Here is a 26,383-nt window from a genome sequence, read left to right as displayed (position 1 = left end):
GATTTATGGTAGTGTATGTGACCGTCCTTGTGAAGCACTAAAGAGTGCACTAATTCATGCTCTAGGTTATATTAATGAGGTTCTAGGCTTTATGATTGGAGGCTTACGCTATGTGGCAAATGTACGTAAGCAAAATAAATTATTAAATATGTAGCATGCATGAATGTACTCCTAATGAGTGGCATACATAAGCGAAACAGCGCATAACTGAATGTCCCTTCTCTCGCAAGCTTTGGATGGAAGCCTCTTCATGGGCTTCATGTCAAATGCAGGAGGAAACTTATATAACTGTCGGAAACTTATATAGCTGTTGGGAAAAATCACAGCTGCTGTAGCGGAAAGGAAAGATGAAGTTTGAGAGGAATGGAATGCAAAGACTTTGCATAACCTTTTCTCAATGATGAAATAAAACGTTCTGGCCGTTCCGAGACGGAACTGACAAACTAACCTCTTGCCTCATCACAGTGATGCTGTTTTAAGGCAAACGAAAGCACGGGATAGATGAAACTCACATCACCGGGTAGTACGGCTCCATGGCAATGCCGCACATGCCCTCCCTAGAGCTGACGCGCCTCTCCAGTCGCACGTAGCCATTCTCGCCCCACGTCTGCCCTCACGAGTTCTTGACGATCCAGTACTTGCGGCCGCGGGTGTCAGCGCCATACCCGACAACCGTGACGGCGTGGTTCAGGGAGGTATTGCAGGGGCCGGAGAACACCCCGCGCTTGTAGAACTGGAAGGCCCGGATCGCATTGATGGACACGGCGACCGGCTGCCCCGCCACGGCACGCTCCAGCATGGCCTCATTGTTGCGCTGCACCGCCCAGACGCCACGGATCGTGGCCGCGTGGTGACCAAGCTTGTCGCGCCTGCACTGTCCCTGCCTTCCCACGTACGGGTAGTCCGACTCGGTGGTCAGGCCGCCGTTGCGTGTGATCCACGCCATGGCGGAGCTAGGGTAACCGCCATGGCAGCCGTGGTCGTTCCCCCCACGGTCGCAGTCCACAATCTCCTGCTCCGACAGCAACACGAGACGTCCTGTCTTTATCTTGTGAACACCTTCGATGGAGGCCACCGCGGCAAACGTCCAGCAAGAGCCTGCATGCAAGGATGTATAGAATCAAACATGCATGGCTAGGTCTTGTCAGACATGAAGCATGTACATGCATGGTGGCATTGTTGACACTCCCTATTGACACACTTTTGCTCATGTTTATTTTCAATGATGACATATATTTAATATCTATACTATTGATTACACCTAATAAATCGATCATTTTCACATATGCAACGTATTTTGAAGGATGTCGTGTTTTTTCACGAAATTGGGCCTAAAACCATATTTCTTGATAAAGCACTGAACGAGCGTCAAACAAAACAAAAACGAAGGTCAACGGGCCTAGGAAGGGGCTAGGCATACTAGTTACGTTTGCTCTATCTATTATCTGTCTATTTATGCCTAGTAGATTGGATCTGAATCTCTTATAAACACAAAGTTAATACTAACAATGCTAGTTGAAAAATGCCTTGTGCTATAAGTTCCACGGATTGATAAACTTTGGGGGAATATTCTGAGGGAAGAGCTACAACTGATGATCTGTACGCTTGTGGTTCACAAATTGGCGTGCTATGATATCAGTCATAATTTTCTAGGCAAACACATGCATTGATGTACTAGAATTGAAAGCAGCATTTGTGATTGATATAGATACTCTCTCCATTTTTTTAAGCACACATCAAGATTCAAACTGTACAATCTTTTATCAATAATTTAGTCAATATTTTATCGCAGTAGACCTTGAAGCGGTGCTGGAATTCCTCTGGAGTCGCATAGGTGCGGTTGTATTCAGCCTGCCAGGCATGGAACCGCTCCAACAAGGATATGGGCAGAGGTATGGCATCATCACCGAACACTGTGCCTGCTAGGAGGCTGGCGAACAGGAGGGCGATAGCTAGCGAAGCTGAGGCAGTAGCCATGGTCGTGTGGTGGATGTGATAACTAGTATCACTGGCCTTGCTGCCTTGTGAGCTAGCTAGTAGTGGGGCCGCGTTTATATACCGGTGGCACGGTACGGCGATGGTTGAAGAATCATCGTCAGCAGATGTAACAGTGGTTTTCCTCTTCTGCACTTGATCTGCTATAATGCATTATGCATGGTGATGCACGGCTATAGTACTGATGCTGATATGACTAGGTGTGTACTGAGCAAGGGAAAAACCATAGCATACTTGCCTATACTTTGGTACTTGGGCTAGGTTCTTCACGGAAGCAAATAAATGAAATTAGGGGAGCATGGGAAACTATTTGTCAATTACCAAATACTCAGCTGAAGTAGCACCGAGTCAGTACATAGTTCGAGGTATATTTCCTTCATTCAGTTTATCATCTGCCATGCTTCTTCCTCTTTTAATTTCTCCGTGTGCATAGCAAGGTCTTAACCTCAATGGCGCACATCTCGATCTATCTCTTACAATTCTCGAAGCTAATTTAGCTACCAAATGTGCTAATTGTTCCACCCTGGTTTTAGCTAAAAGATCTCTCTCTACCACGAGGAAAAATACTTTGATTTTAGCGTATAAGCTCTTTATCTCAAATAGTAGCTGGAATTAAGATTCCTTTAAGATGCATCTCGCGGTTTTTGGAGCAACGAATCGTATCATCTTCTCCTCCACGCTCTAAATAAAACCCGTCAAGAGTATCTCCTGCGGTTCAAAAAAATGACCATATGAGATAGAGATGTTATCTCTCTCATGGTTCTGATTATTGGAGTTAACCTATCTACGCCCCTATAGATCAAAATTGAAATGTTAACACTGATCAAATAAGAACTGTGGCAGATAATACTTTACAATGGATTCTTTAGTCCATAAATAATTTGAAAATCTATATTTTTCAATAAAAGCGTTTTTAAGCTAGAAATTTGTTTGATTATTGTTTTAAAAATATTCTATATAGTACCACACGGTGAAGTAATAATAGGAGTACATGTAAAATAAGTTGCAGCAACGAGGATAAGGAGCTCTTCCTTGGCATCTTGTTAGAAAGTGTATCCTTCATCGCGCTATTATCTCAACCATGTGAGTGTGGCTGTATGGAGAGTCGGGAGAGATTGCCAGGTGCCTCGCCACGTATCAACTGAAACACACATGTGGCTGTATGGAGAGTCGGGAGAGATTGCCAGGTGCCTCGCCACGTATCAACTGAAACACATACTAAGGTAAGCCATCCTACCCTATAAACCTATATGGGACGTTTGTAGGAGACTAGCTAGGTTGGTAGATATTGATGGAGACTAGCTACCCTATACAAATAATGCCATTAATTCTTAGAATAAATATAGAAAAACACGAGCCTAGGACTTGAACCATCTAAGCCAAGTTCATTCACGGTCGTTCCTTATTTGATCCTTCTTTTGACAAGAGATGAAGCAGTGTTTTTCTTCTTCTGCACTTGATATGAGATAATGGTGTTGTACGGCTGTACTGATGTTGATGAATTGTGTGTACTGAGCAAGGGAAAAACCATGTTGAGAGAGTAATAGCATACTTGCCTATACTTGGTACGTTGGCAAAGGTTCTTCATGAAACATACGGGAGCAAATAAAATAAGCAGGTTTGGGAACTATTTGTCAATCACAAAGGACTCAACTGAAGTAGGACCAAGTAGGCATATTCCATTCATTTCGGATTTTCTGTTACGCTGCTTCCTCATTTCTTTCGTGTGCACTGCAAATGCTTAACTTGAATGGCGCGTGTCTCGGCCTCTCTTTCAGATCTCAAAGTTTTATCCGCTTGTTAGGACTTCCTCGTTCCAAATTCTATATAATTACTCTGTTCTAAATAATGGTTCACTTACATTTATCAAAAGTTTGACTTTAATCAAGTTATAGAAAAAATTTTAGCACCTATAATAGTAAAATAAATATATACTGTCAAAACATATTACATAGTGAATTTAATATAGAACTAATAGTTGGAAAGTTTATAGAAAATATATTAACACTTTGAACATTAATATTTAGCATATTTTGCACAAATAAATGTACTATCATATTTCAATTTATTTAACAAAATTAATTGGATGTTATAGATGTTAGTAATTTTATAGTAACTTAGCCAAACTAAGAGAGTTTCACTTAATATAAAGCTAAACTTAACTCTAATTTAGAAACAGAGAGTGTGACGATGATAAAGGCACAACACTAAACATGTGCAGCAATGCAAGACTTGACAGTAGTGAAGCAACACTGCACCACAAGGACATCGAGTTTTTCCTTGTGCAGCTGTCTTGATCTGACTTAGGAGTAGATACCATATGCGCCTGCACCTACACGTCCTTGTATTGTCCCCATTAGAGGTCACGCCTTTTTGGAAGACACATTGTATTTAGAAACTAGGGATCCAAGAGCGTATCCCCCTTCATGTATTTATTAGGAGCTAAATGCATTAAAAATCATATATTTTATAAAAACTTGTTATTTTAGGAGCTCAATAAAGTAAAATAAAAAATAAAATGCTCATGTCCCTTGATGACCGTGGGTATCGTATGAGCGCAATAAAGTTGACTCCTTTCTTAGACGATTGAAGATAATAGATACGTAGAACTTATCAGATACGTAGAACTTATCAAATTTATTTCGTTTGATTACTCACTCGTAGTTTGGAGTTACACATAGACAAAGTTCATAGACAAAGTTCGGATTATAGCCAGGTAGAGATATAATAATTCATAAAATAAATTCACATTTCTCCTCTCCTCTCCTCTCCTCTCCTGATATCCATGGCATGTGTTCTACAAAAAGCAACCAATTTTGCGCAGTTCCATTTATCGCTAGACCCAAACCGATGTAATCTTTTCTTGATCATCAACGAGAAATCTGGAAAACAGCGAGGAGTTCTTCGCCTTGCGCGCTGGCCCGGTCAGCGAGGGTGGCCGCCGCTACCGGAACTACACGGCCGATGACGTCCCCGAGAGCGTCAACTGGAGGACCGTGGGTGCAGTAACACCGGCCAACAACCAAAACAAATGTGACACGTGAACAGCATGTTCCTAGCTCTACTACCTTTACTAGCTTGTGATGACACTCTGGATCGCATGCAGGCGCCTGCTGGGTGTTCGCGATGGTAGCGACGATCGAGAGCCTGCACCAGATCACGACGGGCGAGCTGGTGTCTCTCTCGGAGCAGGAGATCATCGAGTGCGACCAGACCCCTCCGGACGACGGCTGCGATGGCCGATGGCGGCTTCCCAGCGGTGGCCATGAACTAGGTGGCATCCAACGGCGGCCTCGCCACGAGTCCGAGTACCCCTACGACAGCACGCAGGGTACCTGCAGGTGCGACGTCAAGACGCTCAACCACGTGGCCAAGATCCGCGGCTTCGAGGTGGTTGATCCCAACAGCGAGGAGGCGCTCGAGGCCGCCGTGGCGCAGCAGCCAGTGGCCGTCATCGTGAACGCCATCCCCATGAGCCTGCACTACAAGAGCGGCATGTTCGATGGCCCATGCGGCGACGCCTGACAACCCGATGAACCACGTCGTCGTCGCGTTGGTCGGGTACGGCGCCGACGAGACAAGCAGCGGCGGCCGCAAGTACCGGATCGTTAAGAACTTGTGGGGGGACAAGTGGGGCGAGGAAGGGTTCGTTCGCTTGGCGAGGCGCGTCGAGGCCGTCGAAGGCATGTCCGGCTTAGCCTCCATACCATTCTACCCGGTGATGTAGCTTGCTTTCGTGCTCCTCCTGCACCTGTAACGACTCTTACCTCGTGTACGGTATTGTATTGCCTCGTTCTCGTTCTGGCCTGCATATGGACGTTCAAGGCTATGAGTTACGTGCAGAGAACAGGCTGAAATAAACTCTCGATGCGATTAGTATGGTCGTTGTCGTATGCTGTATGCCAAATAAATCGGTGTAATGAAACAATCTTACTAAAAGAATATACCAAGCCTATAGCTATGTGTCGTGATGTGGTTACAAAAGAGCTAGAATGTCGTCCTTCAAAAAATAGGTAGTATATATTGTTACAAATGATTTTTTTTATATACGTTGAGGGGAGAATGGTTCCGGGACACCGAAAGATTTACCGGTTTTGAAAATATGCCACTGAGCTGGCGCGATTGACATTAAATACTATCAAAAGATTACTCTGTTAACGTAGAGTTTATTTTGCTACATAATTCTTATTTGCCAGATCTAAAACGTGTTACAAAGGATGTTTCAAGTTATAGAAAATTACTGCTAGAGATCAAATTTTAATAATAGTAATAGGTTGTAACGTGTAGGTTTACGGTGCAAAACGTGTTACAACTAAAGCCTCCAACAGAAACACATAATAGTAAAGGCCAATGTCTTTATCTTCCACCACATTAACTAAACTCTTGAATTCTTCCTAGTGCCACATGTGTAAATAGTAACGGATGCAGCTCATAAATTGAGGAAGGACTCCTTCTTCTTGCTCTTTATTTTTGTTCTTTCCCTTCTCTTATTCTTCCTCAAAAATCATGCAGGGGGTAAAGGGGGCTTCACTGTCTGAGAGGTGGTAGGGGGGCTTGAGCCCCACCCGCCTCAACGCGAGATCCACCCCTGTGTGTAAATATATAGGTAAGTTAATTTTCAATTACAAAGCTGACTAAGCACACATATCTCATAGTTTGATGTATAAATTCGTGCCATTTTAAATATATATCCACAATTATCATACTTTCAAGAAAGTAGGGACAGTAGAAATAGAGGGTATTAAAGCAGTGTTAACTCACCTTTTAGGAATAAACAAGCAGCAATAAAAAATGTTGCACAGAGCTCCTATAGTAAATCTGGCAAAACAAGCAAATTTGAGTACATTTGCCAGAAATACTCAAAATATGTTAATGTAGTAACTTAATGCAATGCAGGGTAACTTATATGTAATGTAGTATATTTTGCCAGAAATACTCAGCAAATATGTCAATGTAGTAACTTATGGGGAGTCCTAGGGTTTATTTGCGGAACGACTATTTTATGCAAAGTGTTGCACCGTTTGTAAGGTTTCTGAAATAAAACAAGTTTTTGGATATACTTGTTATTTTCACCCTGGAGGGGGAATGTTGATATTTCTTAACGTTACAAATAAATCCGCAAGTGCATGGATATATCGTTGTAGTATCTCACCCGGGGAGTATTCTGGGTATCGTTATTTATATTTTCCCAAAGTATGGTGTTGGTGTAAAAGGATTTATCAGATACATATTTAGGACGATATGCTTAAATAACAGACCAAAGTTCATAATGGGGTAAGCCATAGTATAGATATGAGAGTAATGTGACAAACACACAAGCCAATCTCATGAATAAAGAATAAACGAATAAGCCTAAGGTTAGCAGGAGCAAGGCATACGAGAGGTCCTAGTGGCATCTATCTATACTAGCGAAGGTCATACAAGCTCATGATTAGACTAACTCTAACCATACAACATTACGGGAAGAATACACAGCCCTGGTTTCCAAGGCAAGATATCTTTCAAAACTCCTACACCATACCCGAACGTGGGGGACTACAAGGGACAGACAGGGCTGTCACCACCCTACCATGACAGATCGTGGGGTACAGTCATATTCGATGGATCCCAATGCATCCGAACACCACGCTCGTATACGTGATCACAACTCTAGCCCCTTCAGAACCCCGACCATGATGATCGATAGGCATAGAACTAGAGCAAGCCTGAAGGTACAATGAACCAATGTGGTAACGTAGATTCAGCCTAAGCATATAAGTATAACTTGATAAAACACAAGACATGGTATAACATACTACCAAAATAGCATAACAACCACACTCTTTATAGATAGAATACCGACAAGTCAAGTACAAAGCCATATCCAGAGCCGGAGATTATGTCTCCAACTGACCCGAAGACTAGCTTAGCACTACAAGAGATTCAGCTCCAGCCTAGCTCCACTAGCCTAAGGATTACAAGTGTAACTAGAGAGAGAGAGAGGTTTCAAGTGTGGTGTGTGTAGAGAGGGGGTCTCGTCATCCTCTCATAGGTGGTATTGGGCGGTTCCTGGGAGGTATCTCTGGGGAATCTTCTCCCACCGCCATCTAGAGTCAACCAGCACCTGACACGTGGAGGATGAGGACTGGAACTGCCTATCCAGGTTCGGCCAAACCTGGGGTTCAGCCGACCCTAGGCTGGGCTGGTTCTCCACCGCCTTTGCTTGGTGGGCTGCTGGATGGGCCTTGGCGCTTTTCCTTGTGGACCCTCACTGGATTGGGCTAGTTTGCCCTAGCATATGGGCCCTTTGGTATTTGTGCTTTGTGGAGAATGATCTTCGGTGTGTTTCTCTGATGTTTGTGCACATTTCTCTCTTTATGTAGACTTGTATTCCTAAAATTACTTATTTGCCAATACATATGGAACTAGGTTTTGATTTATAGATATGCAAGTAAGAAATGTTAGTTTTCCTTTATCCTTTGAGTAATGTGACAGTTGGATTTCTATCATAAGGACTGTCAACAAACTCCCCAAGCTTGCCCTTTGCTCATCCTAAGCAAAAGCTAAAACTTAGGTTGTTGATCAGGAGTTGCTACAATGCCTTCTTTCTTTCGTGTACCATGTGTACAACAAAGAATTCTTCCTTAAATTGAATAACTTGGCATTGTCCACCCTTTTTACCTTAGTCCCATGGGGCTTTTGGCTTTTTCCTTGTCTTGGGTGGTTGCAAGACAGAACAGTTATATAAAGTTACCATTCACTTACTCCTTGTTCAACTATCATTCCCAAGGTTTTTATAAGTTTTTTAAATGAAAATAAGTTCCTCATATGATGTTCTCGATCGCTCAATGTGTATAGTCCTTACCAGGCCATGAATTGCCTCTTTTTCATTTTACTACTAAAAAGGCTTTTTGTGGGGTTTTGGGTACGATATGAAATGAAGCATACTTGCATCACATAATTTTGCAAAATCCAAGAGCGAATCCGAGGAGGAGTAAGTCATACTATCTGGTCAAGAAGTGCATGTGTGTGGGATTTTTGGTGGAAATTTATTTAAACTCCTTTCTGCATGACTCCCTCTTTTATTTCTTTTTGGGATATGGGCTATCTTTCTTTCTCTTTTTTTCCTTTTGTTTTTCTCTTCTCTCCCCTTTTTTTTCTCTCATGCTTTTGAGCATGGATATTTATTTCTTTTCTCTTTTTTTTTCTTTTGCATAGCCCATATCTTTTTGCATGATGAACATAGGGGAGTCATGTCATATGGATGGAGTAGATTTAAGTGGATGGAAGGCATGTTTTTGTGTAACTTCTAGTGTGGAAGTCAGCATGAAAATATATGGAGTGTACATGATCTTGATAATGAAAGCATGGCGAGAACCTCTCAAGGGTCACAACAATTTGACAAAGCTCAATGTGATAGCAAGTAGGATATGTGTACGGTTTGTGCAATGTAACATCATATGGCTTTATAGGACATTTTATCATCATTGAGGAACTTTCTTATTTTTATGATTTTGAATATAAAACTCCTGATGTCAAATTTCACTTGGAACAAGATCATAGCAAACTCTATTGTACCATACCATATCATGCAACAACTTAGACTTAGATCATGCACTCGCAACCCACAAGTTTCAAGCTTCTAGGATGAACAACAACTAACAAACTTAAAACTTTTAAGAATACTAAGTTGGAAACTAGGCACATGAAGGGAATAGGGCAGAGCAACTATTCATCATCTCAACAAGGTAGAACTAAAACATTCTTACTACACATATGAAGGCAAGTAAATATTTTTGTTTTTTTTGTCATATACAAAATGTTTTTTAGATGCGGATGTAGGAATTGAAAAGATGCAAGATACAAGTTACCTCTCATGGGGGTCCTCCCCCAAGCTTGTTCTTTGCTCACTAGCCTAGATGGGGGTTGTACCCCTACAACTAGAAGTAGGTGAATAGGTCATCGTGGCTTTGTTTCAGCGAGGTGTTGATGGTGTTGAACTGCATATCCACCTACTACTGCCACTTGACAAAGCCTTGGACATGGGTGTTAAGAGTGTTTTGCATTTCACATGTCCAGACTTCAAGGTCATTCATCTAGCGGTTGAGGTCCATGAGGTCACGATGTCTCCTCATTGAGAAGGGTCGGCGTGCACCAAATACTGGGGGGGACCACTAGAACTGGAGGAAGTGTGATGTGTGTATGCTCCTCGCTCCCACTCTGTACTGCTTGCGCTTTGCTAGCCCGAGCCTCCAGCTTCATGCGGTTGTATAGGTTGGTGCCAACCTAGCTGATAACCGGGTGCAAACCGTGGCATCTGCCCAGCTGGAACCCACCCAGCCTGGTACATCTACTGCATGATGTACTGGGACTGTGGGGGCTGGTATTGTGATGTTGTGGCTTCATTCCTAAACCTGCTCTGAGTTACCTTGCCAGATACATTACTCATGCGAGCTTCCTCTTATGGTGCAAGAGGAAGTGTTAGCTCCCAACATTTATACAAATAAAATCTCGGGCTAGGAAACAGGATTTCATTTGTATAGCCAGGGAAGAAGAATACAAGAGATTGGTTTGCATCATGTTTAAGAGTGTGACCTTGAACAAGATATGCTTCATCAATGATAGTGCGGGGTGTTTGAATGAACGGAATAGGTACGCCATCTAACACCCTAACTTTTGAAGCAATGCGAGTAATCAAAGAGGTACACTCAATAGGACTAGTTATCTTGAAATGTTCTAACCTCTGAGCAATCATAGGCTTAATAGGAGAAACTCTAATCTTCTTAAGCATGGCATAAAGAATTTTAAGCTCATCATTACGAACAGGCCTAACATCTTCCCTAGGGAAAAGAGATGAAGCAAGCCACTTATGCATCAATCTCAAAGTAGGATTATGAATATCATTGCAGCGAGAAACAAACTTGCCAACAACCACTTGACCAAAAATGCTTGTCCAAAAGGAATGGAGATTCAAATCGTGGATAGCTTTATCAAGTTGACTATGCATTTTCTATGAAAGCGAAGAAGCAAACTAAGGTTCATCCAAGAGAGTTGGTATTCCCTTCCGAAGAAACAAAAGGAAATACCATCATTTGCCTCTTGCAACGTGCATAGGAATTGGATGGTGATGAGGAGGGAACCTTCCTTCAAAATGTGCATAGAATTATCACATACAATTGCATGCCAAATAGTTGCAAATTCAACAATATACCTATGCTCTCAAAGAGCTCCGAGTCGAATGCTTGGGTGTGGGTGAATGCTCGGTCGTTGATGAAGGCGTAGGCTTGCATTTCTCGATCACCGTGTAGGTCGAGAGGTGGCCCTTCCATCTCCATGGCTTGCGATCTGGAGTGCTCTTGTTGTGGCACTTCCTCCTTTCTTATTGGGCTTGGCGTGTAGTCGTTGGAGCGTTGCGTGCTTGTGCTTCCATGGGAGCAACTTGAGCTCAATCCCATCACCTTCTTGAATGTGCCACACAGCTTCCATCCCATTCCCTTCATAGTGGATGGAGCACGAACAAACACAACACATAGGTTACGTTAGCAAAACCAAAATGAATTCTTACCCGTGAGTTGCTCCTCCAAGTTTGGATGAATCTTTCAGCAAAGAAAATGAGAGAGAGAGGTTTCTTGCACTAGAACTTGAGAAAAATTTCAATGGAAATCCAACATCAAAAGTGAGGAGAGGAAGTGAGTGAGTGAAATGTTGAATGGATGATCAACACCCACGTCTCGGCCTCAATTTATAGAGCAAGGCAGCCGGGCCGATGGGAACTGAGCAAGGGAAACAGCAAGCAGCTGTTGGAGTTGGTGGGGCCCAAGAGCCGTTGGGCCTGGTTCGCACGAACCGACGGTTCGACCGACCCCTGGTGGGCCCCACTGGCAGCCAGCTTTGGTACACGGCTCCCAATGGCTATATGATGACATAGTAGGGAGGCATGGCCAAAGTGTGCTCTAGAAATGCACAGAAATAATTTTTGCCCAAAGTTATTTTATTGCTTTTGAATTTTCAGAAATTTTTTATGAAAGGGAAATTTGCTAGAATAAATTCTATCATGCAAATGGGGTTTGGGAAAAATCAAACATGCAATTGGAAAAATCAAATATTGGAAATCAAAAATTTTGAAAATTCAAATATGAGATAAATACCGATTTACCTTCGACAAGGGCTCATAGTTTTAAGTTTGTTGGGAGGGACTTACTCCTTAGCGTTCAGCTTGTGGATAGGGCATCCGGTCAAGAAGAAGACATGGACAATAAAGGTGTGGCTGTACGTCCTTCACCTTCCATACCTTCTAGGTTTTCTTGGTTTTGTGGTTGGAGGTGTGGCTGGGTCCTTTTCAGGAACAGGGGCTATGGCTTTTCCTTCCCCTGTGCTTTTTCGTTTTCTTTTGGCCACCAGGATGTTGATTGGGGTCGACCAGGGAGCATTCCTCTTGGTTTGAAATTTGAACATCTTATCCTTGCTTCCATTGCAGAGCCGGATTACTCTGGACCCAACAATGAATATTGCCTTGACCACATGTAGGAATGGTCGCCTAAGGATGAGCGGCATTCCTAGGTCACCAGCTGTGTCGAGAACCACAAAGTCCACAGGGACAATAGAACCTTGAATTCTTACTAGGAGGTTCTCTACTACCCCTTCAGGGTAGCGGATTGTCGAATCTGCCAGCTATAGGCATATCATGGTAGGAGAAAGAGTGGGGTAGTTTATTGTGTCAAACATAACCTTAGGCAATGATGTTAACACTTGCACCAAGGTCATAGAGGGCTCGATCAATGTGAAAGTCCCACATTGAACAGCTGATCGCCGACGACCCTAGTTCTTCATTCTTGGCTGATGGTTCCTCCCATGAGTTTCTCCATTGATGCCTGGGTCTCTCTCCCTAGTATGGTGGGTGCGACTGATTCCAGCCTTGACCTCCTTGAGGACGATACCCATTGTTGTTGTTGTTGTTCATGTATGCGACATCTTCACGGGTCTTAGGGCAATCATTCCCCAAGTGTCCTCCGTGTCCGCAGACCTTGCACATGAGGTGTGAGTCCAAGGCTTGAACGGATTTGAGCATTAGTTCCTGGGACTTCTCCCATTCGTCCATGTGCTTGAGTAGGAGATCTAGCTTGGCGGCTAGCATATCCGTCTCCTTGACGGTGTGCATACCCCATGTATCAGCTTGGAGACATTCTTCACTCCAGCCTTGATTGGAGACCATCTTCTCGACTAGAGCCGTAGCTCTAGTAATAGTGAGGTTGAGGAAGGCTCCTCCAGCGGCAGTCTGAAGGTGGGCTTGTGTTGATGTGGTTAGCCCATTGTAGAAGCTTTGGAGGACAAGTCAGTCATCCATCCCGTTGTGTGGACAGGCAAGGATGTATTCTTGCAGCCTCTCCCATGCCTCTGGGATCGTTTCCGTACTTGAATGCTGGAAGCTAGAAATCCTTCCATGAAGGGCATTGGTTTTGCCCAACGGGGAGAACTTGGCGAGGAACGTCATGGAGCATTTTGCCCACATGTGACAACATCCTTATGCTTGTAGAATCATTGTTTCAGCCTCCTAAGGAGGGATAACGGAAAAAAGGTGGAGTCTGATGGCATCTTGAGTGACTCCCCTCATTGTGATCGTGTGACATAGACTAAGGAAGTGTTGAAGATGAGTGTTGGTGTCCTTGTTAGGCTTGCCACAAAAGGAGCTAGCCTACACTATATTGATGAGGTTCATCTTTAGCTCGAAGTTCACATTCCCCAACTTGACAGCGGGGCTAGTAGACACATTGTCAGTGGAGAGGATGGAGAACTCATGAAGATTCTTCTTGGCCATAGCATTAGGAGCGAATGGTGCTGGGATGATAGGTTCAGTTGCCGAAAGAACAATCTGAGGAGGGATGACTCGAGGTCGGACCCTTCTCATAAGATGTTTCGGATTCTCGACGAAGTTAGTCGGCAAGTCGAAACCGGTCATACACTACCCTGTTTTGATCCATCAAGAGAAAACAAAGATAAGTTAGCCTGTATAAGCAATGGCTATTCCTTAGTCATAAAGCCAAGAACATGCACTAATAAATCTTTTAACCAGTGTCATCCCCAGCAATGGCGCTAGAAATGCTTGTTGGTATTTCTTAATGTTACGAATAAATCTGCAAATGCACGGATATACCATTTTAGCATTTCACCCAGAGAGTATTCAGGGTATTGCTATTTATATTTTCCCAAATGATGGCATTGATGTCAAATGATTTATCGTATACATATTTAGGATGATATGCTTAAATAACAGACCAAAGTTCATATAGGGGTAAGGCATGATATAGATATGAGTGTAATGTGACACACACACAAACCAATCTCATGAATAAAGAATAAACGAATAAACCTAAGGTTAGTGGGAGCAACGCATAAGAGAGGTCCTAGTGACATCTAGATATACTAGCAAAGTTCATACAAGCACATGATTAGAACTAAGTCTAAGCATACAACATTATGGGAAGAATACACGACCCTGGTCTGCCAAGGTAAGATATCTTTCAGAACTCCTACACCATACCTAAATGTGGGGGACTACAAGGGACGGATAGGGCTGTCACCACCTGCCACCTACCACGATAGACCGTGGGATCCCAACATGCCCAAGCACCACGCTCATATACGTGATCACTACTCTAGCCCCTTCAGAATCCCAACCATGATGATCGACACGCATAGAACTAGAGCAAGCCCAAAGGCACCATGAACCAATGCAGTAACACAGATTCAGTCTAAGCATGTGACTATAACTTGATGAAGCACAAGACATGACATAGCATACTACCAAAATAGCATAACAACCACTCTCTTTATAGATATAATATCAACAAGTCAAGTAGAAAGCCATACTTAAAGCTAGAGGTTACATCCCCAACCGACCCGTAGACTAGCTTAGCACTACAAGAGATTCAGCTCCAGCCTAGCTCCACTAGCCTAAGGATTACAAGTGTAACTAGAGAGAGAGGCTTCAAGTGTGGTGCATGTACTCTCCTCCTCCTTTTATAGGTGGTAGAGGGCGCTTCTCGGGAGATATCTTTGGGGAACCTTCTCCCACCGCTATCCAGAGTCAACTAGTGCCTGCCACCTAGAGGATGAGGATGGGAATTGCCCTATCCAGATTCGACCAATCCTGGGATTCAGCCGACCTTGGGCTGGGCCTGTTCTCCACCGCTATTGCGTGGTGGGCTGCTAGATGGGCCTTGGTGCTTTTAATTGTCGACCCTCGCTGGATTGGGCTGGTTTACCCTGGCATGTGGGCCCTTTGGTATTCGTGCTTACAAAGAATGATCTTCAGTGTGTTTCTCTAGCGTTTGCACACTTTTCTCTTGTTATGTAGACTTGTATTGCTGAAATTACTTATTTGCCAATACATGTGGAACTAGGTTATTGATAACAAATATGCAAGTAAGAAATGTTAGTTATTCTTTATCGTTTGAGTAATGTGACAGTCGGATTTCTGTCATAAGGACCGTCAAAAGAGAACCGGGACCTCAATTACCAGTTCCCATGTTTTACTTGCAGCGACCATTGGGGTCCTGCTTATATTAAATAATGGCATCTACTTTTCTACAATTTATTTCGTTAGAAAAAGGTGAAGCTAATCAAGGAGAGCTTTGACCATGTGGGTTCATAATATGGAACCTCAGCTATTCGAATAGATTAATTAACTCTATAGAGCTTGTACACTTTACCCATATGATTGGATAGTCCATACCAAGGCCTTTTGTGGTGCTACCTTACAAGATTCCTACCCACTAGTGTTTGTTTCTAGAAAATGTCCTCTATCTCAATCCACAGACAATACTGGGGTCTAAGCATGGGTCATTCTTCATCCACTCTTGGACATTATCCCAAGAAATATGCATCATGTCATGATACTGTATTACAACAGGTCCTCCGGACCTCAATCAATGACCCGTGCCGACCAAACCTAAGACTAAGTGAAGGTCCTGCTTCAGCCCATCCGTTGCCCCTTGGGATGCTTTACTAGATTCTATTAGTGGGGTGTGAATCAAGTCCTCACATAATAGGTATTCGATAAGGCCGTACCTTTTTGGCTCGTATAGTTGCACATACACTGTGGAAAGACTTGCCCAATGAACTAGTGTTAACACTCGTTATTGACACATTTTTTCCCCTGTTTATCTTCAATAATGACTTGAATTTAATACCTAAACTATCAATCATACCTAATAAACTAGGCATTTTCACATATGCAATATATTTTGGAAGATATTCTGTTTTCGCAGGAAATTGGACTTAATGTAGAAAATTTGAATAAAGCCTTGAACAAGCAATGAACCAGAGGAAGATAAAGGCAAACAGGCTAAAAAAGAGCCTAGGTCGATTAGCCTAAGGAGGCGCAGGCCGATTGGCCTAGGGTCATACAACCCCGTCTCATGCTCGTTTTTGGCAGGTACTACTCCAAGATTACATAAGGGCTAAGTTTGCAAGGATATGGCAAGATGAGTTTGGGATCAAAGAGGATCAAGAAGAGATTTGGAAAGCAATCAAAGATCAATCTCAGTCCTGAGTTATTGATGTGCCAGTCCCACATGCAAGTGAAAAGAAGACTCCAGAACACCTGAGGAGACTTGGAGACGAAGGGAGGCACAAGCGGGCAAAAGGAAGGCCCAGGCTGATCGGCTTGGACCCACCCAAGCTGATCGACCTGGGTTGTTCCTTTGTCCCTCGCCTTCCAATTTCTACCACGGGTTCTCCAAACATAAATACCTTGATTCTCCATCGTGCAACACTTCCAAGATGACGTATTCGATGTGAAGTAGGAGAGAAGCAAAAGGAGCTTGAGGGACATCACTTCGGAGAGCCGAGTGCAATGCAGTTGTCTAGCGATTAGTGTAGCGAAGCCCTAGCTGGCATGATCACCCTGCAAGGAAGATCCACGTTGGAGTTCTTGAGCTAGGTTCATCAAGATCAAGTTAGGAGCATAGTGGCGAACTTGTGATTTACAATCATTCATGGTGAAGTAATAGACATGTTCTCGCTCTTAGCGATCTAAGTATCTCCTTCTATGGTTTTATGCTCTTTTGGATTTACTTGCTTTTCAATCTATGAATCTGTGATAGATTGCTTACAATGTTCTTGTGGTCATGGTAACCGGATTTGCATGTCTGATCTACTGATGAGTGTAACATGTTCTTTTGATTGTGGCCTTGATCTACCTGCGCTGATAGAGGGGATCGTGATGGGATCTTTCTTGTGTAAGGTGGGGATTTTCGGGAGCTAGACCGGAGGTGTAGATTTAATGATGCTTTTTACCATGATCATATCTGTGTTGCTTTGCTATCCATGCTCAGAATTACAACATATGCATAGTCTAGGTTGCTCTAGATTGGTTACCTCTACTCTATCTATTATTTGTCTGTACATGCTTAGTACATGCTTAGTAGATTGGATCTGAATTACTCATCAATAGCAAGTTCATACTAACAATGCTAGTTGAAATAGATCTTGTCCTATAAGTTTCATGGATTGATAAACCATGGGGGAATACTTTGAGGGAAGAGCTACAACTGGTCCAAGCACTTGTGGTTCACAAATTTGTGTGCTAACAGCTGTCAACAAACTTTTCTAGTGTGGTTGCCGGGGAACTAATAGTCAAGTTCTAGTTTAACTATGCATCTGTAGATATACCTTTTTGTTCATGATTTTTCAATCTTTTCTTTTTAATCTTTTTGTTTTTATTCAATCTCAATCAAAAGTTCAATCTAATTCTTGTATATATGTGTTTTCCTTCACTAATACTAACAGGAGATGAACAGCTACCTCTCCAACAAACTGAAAATTTTTGTGGATGATCTAGAAAAACTTTTTTCTTTACAGGCAAAGGAGACGTTTAGCACAAGCAAGAAAGGTGGAGGTCGAAGCTTCAGCTATCGAGGGAGAATTGGAAGTGTCAAAAACATCATCATTATCATCATCATCTACTTCAAAGTCGACGCCACCAGCAAGTCCAAGAGTGGTGCTAGTTGCGCAAGTAGCACCGGAAGCACCTGCAATGGGAGATCAACCCAAGAGCATACCATCGGGGAGCTGTGCATCCCAAACATCATGGATCTACCTATCCATTAGTTGGATGATATTGGGCAATCATTTACAATCCAAACTTCAACACTGAGGATGGTGCAGAGCTCACCTTTCACTAGAAAGGAGAATGCTAATCTTCATCTACAAGAATTTATGTAGCTACGCAACACCTTCGATATGGCTGGAGTTAACAAGGATCAATCAACTTAGAGTAAGGTTGTTTCCCTACTCTCTACTTGGAAGAGCGCTTCCATTATTTTATGCTCTACCAGAAGCAACAATGCAGAATTAGGATGGGTTGATGAAGGCCTTCATAGCAGAACACTATTCGCCAGCTAAGACTCAGAACCTGAGAAGAAGGATAGCTACCTTTGCTTAGTATGCTACTGAGAACATTGCTAAAGCCTACAAGTGCTTCAATGACTATGTCCGTATAGTTCCAGATCATAAGTTCTTGAGGGAGGATCTAGTGCAAAAGTTATATCAAGGGCTAACACTAGCATCAAGGGTAATCATCATTGCATCGGCTGGAGGATCAATCATCAACCTCAACGCAATCCAAGCTTTCAAGTTATTCAAGAAGGTTGTAGACAACGATGCGTGGGCATCATCTAGGCGCATGTTCGCATTTCAACCAGCTGGAAATTCTCAAGGTATGCTGCAAGTAGGGCATGATTAACTACTCAAAGGAAAGATCGAGTTGCTGATGAGGAGACTGGAGAAGATGGATCTAAAGGAAGCTCAAGCTATAGACCTAAAGGTAGAAGAACTAAGATCAACATGTGAAGAGTGTGGCAACTTCGGCCATGTCGGGATGAACCGTCCAGAGGAAGCAAAGTTGCTAGACTACATGAAGAAGGGAGAGTGGTTTCCACCATCAAACTATCGGTATGATCAAAATAGACCTCAATACAATGCAACCTCATCCACCCAAGGGAGGATGCTATCTCACCATCATAGCATCATATGTGATGCCAGATATTGAGAGACTCCCTGAATGGATAATCAAGGGAGGAAACATTGATGCAAGGACAATGAAGAATGCTCACTTAATTGTGGCAACGAGGAGAGGCTATACAGTATGAGTCACAAATGTCAAATTGCCAGATAGAAGATTGGGAGTGTTTTTTATGGGCAAAACCAATTGGAGAGAATAGGGAATACTTATTCTCACGAGGAAACATAAAAGAGAAAAAAGAATTGATGAAGGCTCATCCTCTCAAGCTGCACAAGACATAATGCTACCTCCACCCAGCTCAAGCTATTGGCAGCTTGAATTCCAAAACACACCCAGCTACGAAGGAGTCCTAGAAGGATGGTAGTAGCAGCAGTGGTAGGAGGCACGAGTAGAGGCATGGGCATGAGGCCCTTATTCAAAGCAAGTATATCAGCAACTGGCGTACCCACCACCACCACCATATGCTTATCATGGCTGCCTGCCACCACCTTACCAGGGATGTCCACCACATGTTACACTAGCTTCTCAGTTTAGCCACCTACCCCAGCCACAGAGAGATGCACGCACCATAGGCGCGTTTGTGTGAAGGAACTTACAAGACGCAAACACCATGAGGCAAGCTGTTGACAGGATTGAAGATGGAAACATGGGCATAGCCTACCAGTATGGGCTGATGGGGATCGTTCTTCCATAGCAGTATCAAGGTGGCGGGCAGGAGCACTATGAGCAGGGATTTTTTGAGCATCAACATCAGGGGAAGCCACATTATGAGGCACTGCAGGGTGATTTGGACTGAAAATTGAAGAACCAAATAAAAATGCACACGTGTGGTTCAATTTTTCCTTTCTTTTATTTTATTTCAGCATGTGTGATTTTGGTGTGCATAGTATTTTCTATTTTCTATTTTATTTTCTGTTTTTATTTTGTGAGTTTGTCTTTATTTCACCATCGCATGATAAATAAATTTGCACCACCCAAACCTAATGGCATATGATTACTTGTGATGGTTTAAGTTCTCGTCATGTTGAAAGATGATGATCATTGCCACTATGTTTAGTTTTTATACTTAGTTTTTGCACCATTGAACTGATGCTCTCTCTAACATGATCTGAAATTAAGTTAAATATCAGCTTACCTTTTTGTGGAGGTTATTATAATTTGAGACCCACATATATATATTTATTGCTCTATCTTTTAAATGGATCAAAGGTTCTTTTATTTTTGATTACATCGAACTGACCTTGTCAATAATGCTTCTTGCAATTGCTCTACCTATCCAAAACCAAATATTTATACCATGTTGAACCATAGATTGCAGGATATATTTTTGGGTGAATTGATGCAGAATTTTATTTCTATGGTATGAGACTTAGAAGCTGGTCATTCCTTTGTGTACCCTTTTATTGCTAGCCAATTCTGTCCATGCATTGTGAATTTTTACACTGAAAATCTCACTAACCTCACTAGGCATCCATCTTAAACCTAAAAATATCATTTTTGTGAATACCTCCTTGATCACAACCTAATATTGAGTATGGAAAAATATTTCGATGAAAATTCAGAAGATTGATTAGTACCTTTTCAAGAAAAATAAGATTTGGAGTCATCTACCAGGACGTGGAATAAAAAGCAAAAGAAATAGAGACTAGGTGGGCCGGGTGATCAGCCTGGACACCCTCAGAACGATCGGCCTGGGATCCCCTCTGTCACCTCTAAAATTTGGTATGGAAGACCCTCCTTAGGAATAAAATAATTTTTTGCAGACCAGTTTGGAAGACCCTTCTTGTTTTGATAATATCCTCATTATAATATTTTGCTAGGACTAACCTTCCCAAGATCCAGATAAAGCCTTACACATATTATATGAGTGATGACAGGTTGGAGAGTTTTAGCACATGTTTGAGAGAACTTGATGAGCAGAGAGAATAATGAGCAATTGATATGAAGTTTAAATTGTTGATCTCATTTCAGTTTCTGTTTGAAAAGTTTTATTGAAAATCTTCTGAGATTTGTTTAAAATTGAGAGCAAGAGAATTAATTCATTCTGAGGTGTGCTTAACTGATATCTATCCTCCATATTAGAGAAGGCTAGTTACAACTTGAATATCAATTGAAAAAAATCCAATCAGAGCAATATGTTTTCTTGTGTATGATCAAGTGTAGGATTGAATACCGAAGGGCAACACTAATTTCTATGGAAGACTTACTTGAGGATGAGCAAGGTTTAAGCATGGGGGGATTGTTGACGCTCATTAATGACACCTTTTTTCCCCTGTTTGTCTTCAATAATGACATGAATTTAATACCTAAACTATTGATGATACCTAATAAACTGGGCATTTTCACATATGCAATATATTTTGGAGGATGTTCTATTTTTGAGGGAAATTGGACTTAATGGAACAAGTTTGGATAAAGCTTTGAACAAGCAATGAACTAGAGGAAGATGAAGACGAACGGGCTCAAAAAGAGCCTAGGCCGATCGGCCTAGGGTCCTCCGATCCCCTCTCTGCTCATTTTTTGCAGGCACTCCTCCAAGATTACTTAAGGGCTAAATTTGCAACGATATGACTAGATGAGTTCAGGTTCAAAGAGGATCAAGCGGAGATTGGAAAGCTATCAAAGATCAATCTCATCCTAGAGTTATCGATGTGCTAGGCCCACATGCAAGTGAAAAGGAAACTCTAGAACACATAAGGAGACTTGGAGATGAAGGGAGGCGCGAGCGGGCAAAAGGATGGCCCAGGCCGATCAGCCTGGACCCACCCAAGTTGATCAGCTTAGGGTGTTCCTTCGCCCCCTCGCCTTGTAATTGTTGCCATGGGTTCTCCGGACTATAAATATCCCAATTTTCCATCGTGCAACACATCCAAGATGACGTATTCAATGTGAAGTAGCAGAGAAGCAAAAGGAGCTTGAGGGACACCACTTCGAAGAGCCGAGGGCCATGGAGTTGTCTAGGAATTAGCATAGCTAAGCTCGGGCTAGCGTGATCACCCTGCGAGGGAGATATATGTCAGAATTCTGGAGCAAGGATCATCAAGATCAAGATAGGATCCCAGTGGCTATCTTATGATGTACAATCATTCATGGTGAAGTAATAGATTTGTTCTTATTCTTAGCGATCTATGTATATCCTTCTACGGTTTTTTGCTCTTTCGCGTTTGCTTGCTTTTCAATATATGATCGATGACAGATTCCTTAGCATATTTATGTGGTCGTGGTGGCTGGATTTGCATGCCTGATCTACCGATGACTATATCATGTTCTTATGATCGTGCCCTTAGATTACCTATACTGATAGAGAGGAACGTGATGGGGTCTTTCGTGTGTAAAATGGGGGTTTTCGAGAGCCTCACAGGAGGTGTAGATTTAAAAATGCTTTTATTAAGATCATATATGTGTTGCTTTGCTATCCATGCTCAGAATTACAACATATGAATAGTCTAGGTTGCTCTAGATTAGTTACCTCTACTCTATCTATTATCTGTCTGTATATGCTTAGTAGATTGGATCTGAATCACTCATCAACAAAAGGTTCATACTAACAATACTAGTTGAAATAGATCTTGTATTATAAGTTCCACAGATTGTTAAACCTTGAGGGAATACTCTGAGGGAAGAGGTACAACTGATCTATGCGTTGCGGTTCACAATTGGCGTGCTAACTGACGTCAACAACCGGTCCTTAAGTGACCGAGGTAAGTGTTCAGACAGGAGCTTCCTACAAGGCTTTCCTCCTTACCTCATATCCCTCTTAATTTGTTGCTAGTTATCTTTTATTATACCTCTTCATAGAAAAATCACACCTTTTGTGTATATTGCAAGGGGGGTTTGGATGCACAATTATGGTGCTAAGCCATCTAGTTCTAACAAGCCTTGAGTACTAAGGCTATTCTTATTGTTCTTAGCAAGGAAAAAGGGGTGGGCTTGTTTTGTGGCTATCCTTATATTTCAAAATAGTTATAAAACCATGCAGTTTTGTATTGTTATGTTAATAGATTTTAATATTATGAAACATAGGATAAAGATCATGATCAAGGTGGTGGTATTAAGACTTTCCTTGCTTGTCAATGAAGAATTCGAGTCCTTAAGCAAGTTTCTAATTTGGGCTAAGGCACCATCTTCGCGGGGGAGAGCGTTAAGTACTAGCTAAATAGGGAATTAAGCATACAATCAATCACCATCGATATTCAATAGTAATCTAAAGCTTAGTAAATAAGATCAAGAGGGATTTCTAGAAAAAAGTTTGGTGTGAGATGGTTGGGTTGCTATGGCTTTTACTTATATTCTATGTGGTTTTTCTTATATTTTATGTGGTTTTTTGTGTGCTTATATATGGTTTGAGGTTTAGGCATAATCTAGGAATTTCTAAGGTTTTAGGATTTATTTTGGTGTTTCTATATGATTTTCATGGGTTTATTTGGGTAGTTTCTTGGTTCTAGGGGTATATGACATGAGTTTGGAGAAGTGAACTTATGAAATTGCTTAGGATATATTCTAGTATTTTTGGTAATTTATTGGGTATTTTTGGAGCTAAGAAATCGAAAAGGGAGATTTTGGTGTAGACAAATAGGATTCTCTTATTGGTTGAAAAGGGTTTTATTTGGTTTAGTACCTTAATGAAGTGCAAAAAGGGCTTGGGTGGCTTTAATAAGCTTGTGGTTTTATCTAGTATTTTTAAGAATTTTAGTGGAATTTTTGAATAAAAGAATTGGGAAAAATAATGTTTGGTGTGCACTTTGTGGGCAAAATTGGTGTGCACTTTATGGGCAAAATAGCTTGCGGCGAGGCTTAGGAGAGCTCTCCCGAGCTTATCTGGGCAAGGCAACCCTTAATGGTGTTGTGTCCATGGCAACGCATGTCGCGGGTGGTGGGGATGGGTAGAGCCAAGGGAGGAGTCCTTGCGAGGGAGAGTCAGGGTAGTGCATGCGCCCTGCTATGGCACATGCGATGCGCTTGACCGGGGAGTGAATCTAGTTGGGGTGAGGGAGATCAGGGAGGTGGCCGTCACGGCCATGCCGCGACGTTGCACATGCAGATGAGAGCAAGCCAGGGCTGTGAGAGGGGAGGGAGTGTTTTGATTTAGGGGATGGGGAGAGGAGAGGCGTGGTAGGGCGGCGCACATGGAGCGGGGCAGAGGGGTGGCTAGAGGGGGCGCACTTGTGGCGTTGGCGTCACGCGGGCAAGGGGGGATGGACGGGCGGGCAGAGGAGGAAGAGAGGGAGGGGGAAGAGAGCCGCGGTGTATTGGGCCGGCGGATGGCAGGAGCGTGCGAGCAAGAGAGGCAGAGGCAGGTTGAGCTAGAGGAGTGGACCAAGGAGGAGGTTTGCGGCCTGTTTCAGAGTTTAAAGATTTTTCATTTGTTTGAGCGAGTTTTGGTGTGATTTGAATTCAGATTTTAATAGGGTTCAAATCTGAATTGTTTTTGAAGCTTTGGATCACTTTTAAAATTCTAGAGCACCCAAATGCTTCCATGTTAACATGTGTTTGTGCACAAATGTTCAAAACAATTGTTGAATATTAAGGGTAGAGGAATGGACTTTTATTGTTGTTTTAAATTTTGGGGGTGTTATAGAGGGTGAGTGGCCATGGTCGAGGATGCCGTGTGTAGGGTAGACGTGGTTGATATAGCTATCGAGGTTGCCGAAGATGAGGGAGCCGCACATGAAGCCATAGGCGCAGGAGGAGGCACCATGAAGATGATGGTGCAAAAGGGAAGATGCCAGAGATGAAGACGACGACACGTCGAGGCAGTTGTAGAGAAAGAAGGTCGATGCCAAAGTTGATGCAGTCAAATTAACCGACATAGATGAGGCATCTCCAAGTTTTCCAAACCCGAAAACACATCGGGGACAATGGCATGCAGCAGTGTTGCTAAAACTGGATTTGCGAGGTAGAGGGAACCGACCAGGTGTCAGCGTCTAAGGGACCAGCAGAGAAGGCCTCCATGACGGTTGCAGGTGCAGAATGACATGGTGGTAGAAGATGTCGGCGCAACTCGTGGCTGCTAGAGTAGACGAACGAGGTGGAGATGAGATGGCGGTGCTAGCGATGAGGTGGTGCGGGACGAAGCAAGGAGGTAGACCCAGATGATCTGGCACAAGGCCTGATGATCCGAATGATGTGGTGACACCGCAATGGAGCTTGAAGGAGATGGAGAGGAACTCGAACAGCCTAACGAAGATCATGTGCGGATCATGTGCGGAATACACACAATGATGTAGTTGTGGACGAGGTCACAGACACTATCGAGTAAGACGATATGGACGTGGTTGAGGACGTGTAGTCAAAGGCGATGAAGCAATGGTGGACGACCAGCGTGGAAATCGTGGAGGTGCCCTACGCGCACCGCATGCTAGCTCGAGCCACACATGTGTCGAAGAAGAAGGCTGATGATGTCCAAGAAGAGGCACACAGAGTGGACGGACGGTGGGTGACGCAACTCTGATCTCTGATCGAGAGAAAAGAAAATACAGCAATAGATGAACTCCGTGTAGACTTCCCACGTGCCCCTAGCTTGATTCCACCTCGCTTGTTCTTTTTCGTCTCAAAACAGCAAGGAATATTCTAAGAGACAAATGGGGTAGGCACGAAGCAGGGAAACAGATTGGTGGGCCACGCTCGCGATGCCACGACCCACTGGCCCGGTGCCTGGCGGTGTGCCCAACGATTGCCTGATGGTGAAGCCTGCCTGGCCTGCCAACGACGGCATGACCCTGAGGAGATCACACCGGGCTGCACACCCGAAGGCAGCAGCGGCCTCGAAGGGACCGTCGGACGAGGCCGTCAGGCAGCACGCGGCGTATGCATTGTAGCGGTGCCCCGGAGCCCACCGGGAGATGGATCGGCGTTGCTTGACGAGGCAAGATTCCCATGAGTATATATGGCAATCTACTCACGTATATCTACAATTACCAAGTATACTCTAGCAACCAAGCATCTCACCCAATGTTTGGACAGAAGATGATATTCATAGTTCCTTGGCCTGACGGTGCAAATGGCTATGAATGCACCAAGCATACGAACGTTGGTAATCTTGGTGATTTGGACCATTTGGCGTGAAAAAGAATCAACATGATCTTCAAGGGAGAAAGGAAATTGACTAGGCGCTTGTTCGACGAAATACGTGATGAGGCAGGTCACTGGATCACGGCGGGAACCAAGGCTCTAGCAGCTCTAGATGGCCATAGATATCGGGAATAATTGTTTGTCTTTGGGCCAAAACTTGCAGTCCGCAAGAAGGGGATCGACCTCTTTCTTTTGCGCATCTTGTAATCCTGTAAATCTATTTTCTCCTTGTCAATGAATGCTGGACAAGGTCCCGGATCTTTCAAGAAAAAAAAACAAATGAAGTTCCAGAGGAATGGAATGCAAAGACTTTGC

General features: G+C 43.1%; 2 pseudogenes; one reads left to right on the top strand and one right to left on the bottom strand.

The window, feature by feature from the left end:
- Positions 1 to 496: 496 nt before the first annotated feature.
- Positions 497 to 1,977, bottom strand: LOC101781285 (annotated as a pseudogene).
- Positions 1,978 to 3,147: 1,170 nt separating this feature from the next.
- LOC101780879 lies at positions 3,148 to 5,722 on the top strand (annotated as a pseudogene).
- Positions 5,723 to 26,383: the final 20,661 nt, after the last annotated feature.

Source organism: Setaria italica, chromosome VII (assembly GCF_000263155.2).
Source record: "Setaria italica strain Yugu1 chromosome VII, Setaria_italica_v2.0, whole genome shotgun sequence".
In the NCBI taxonomy this organism is placed as follows: Eukaryota; Viridiplantae; Streptophyta; class Magnoliopsida; order Poales; family Poaceae; genus Setaria; species Setaria italica.
Note: the sequence above shows the minus strand (reverse complement) of the source record. Positions and strands in the feature narration are given on the sequence as shown.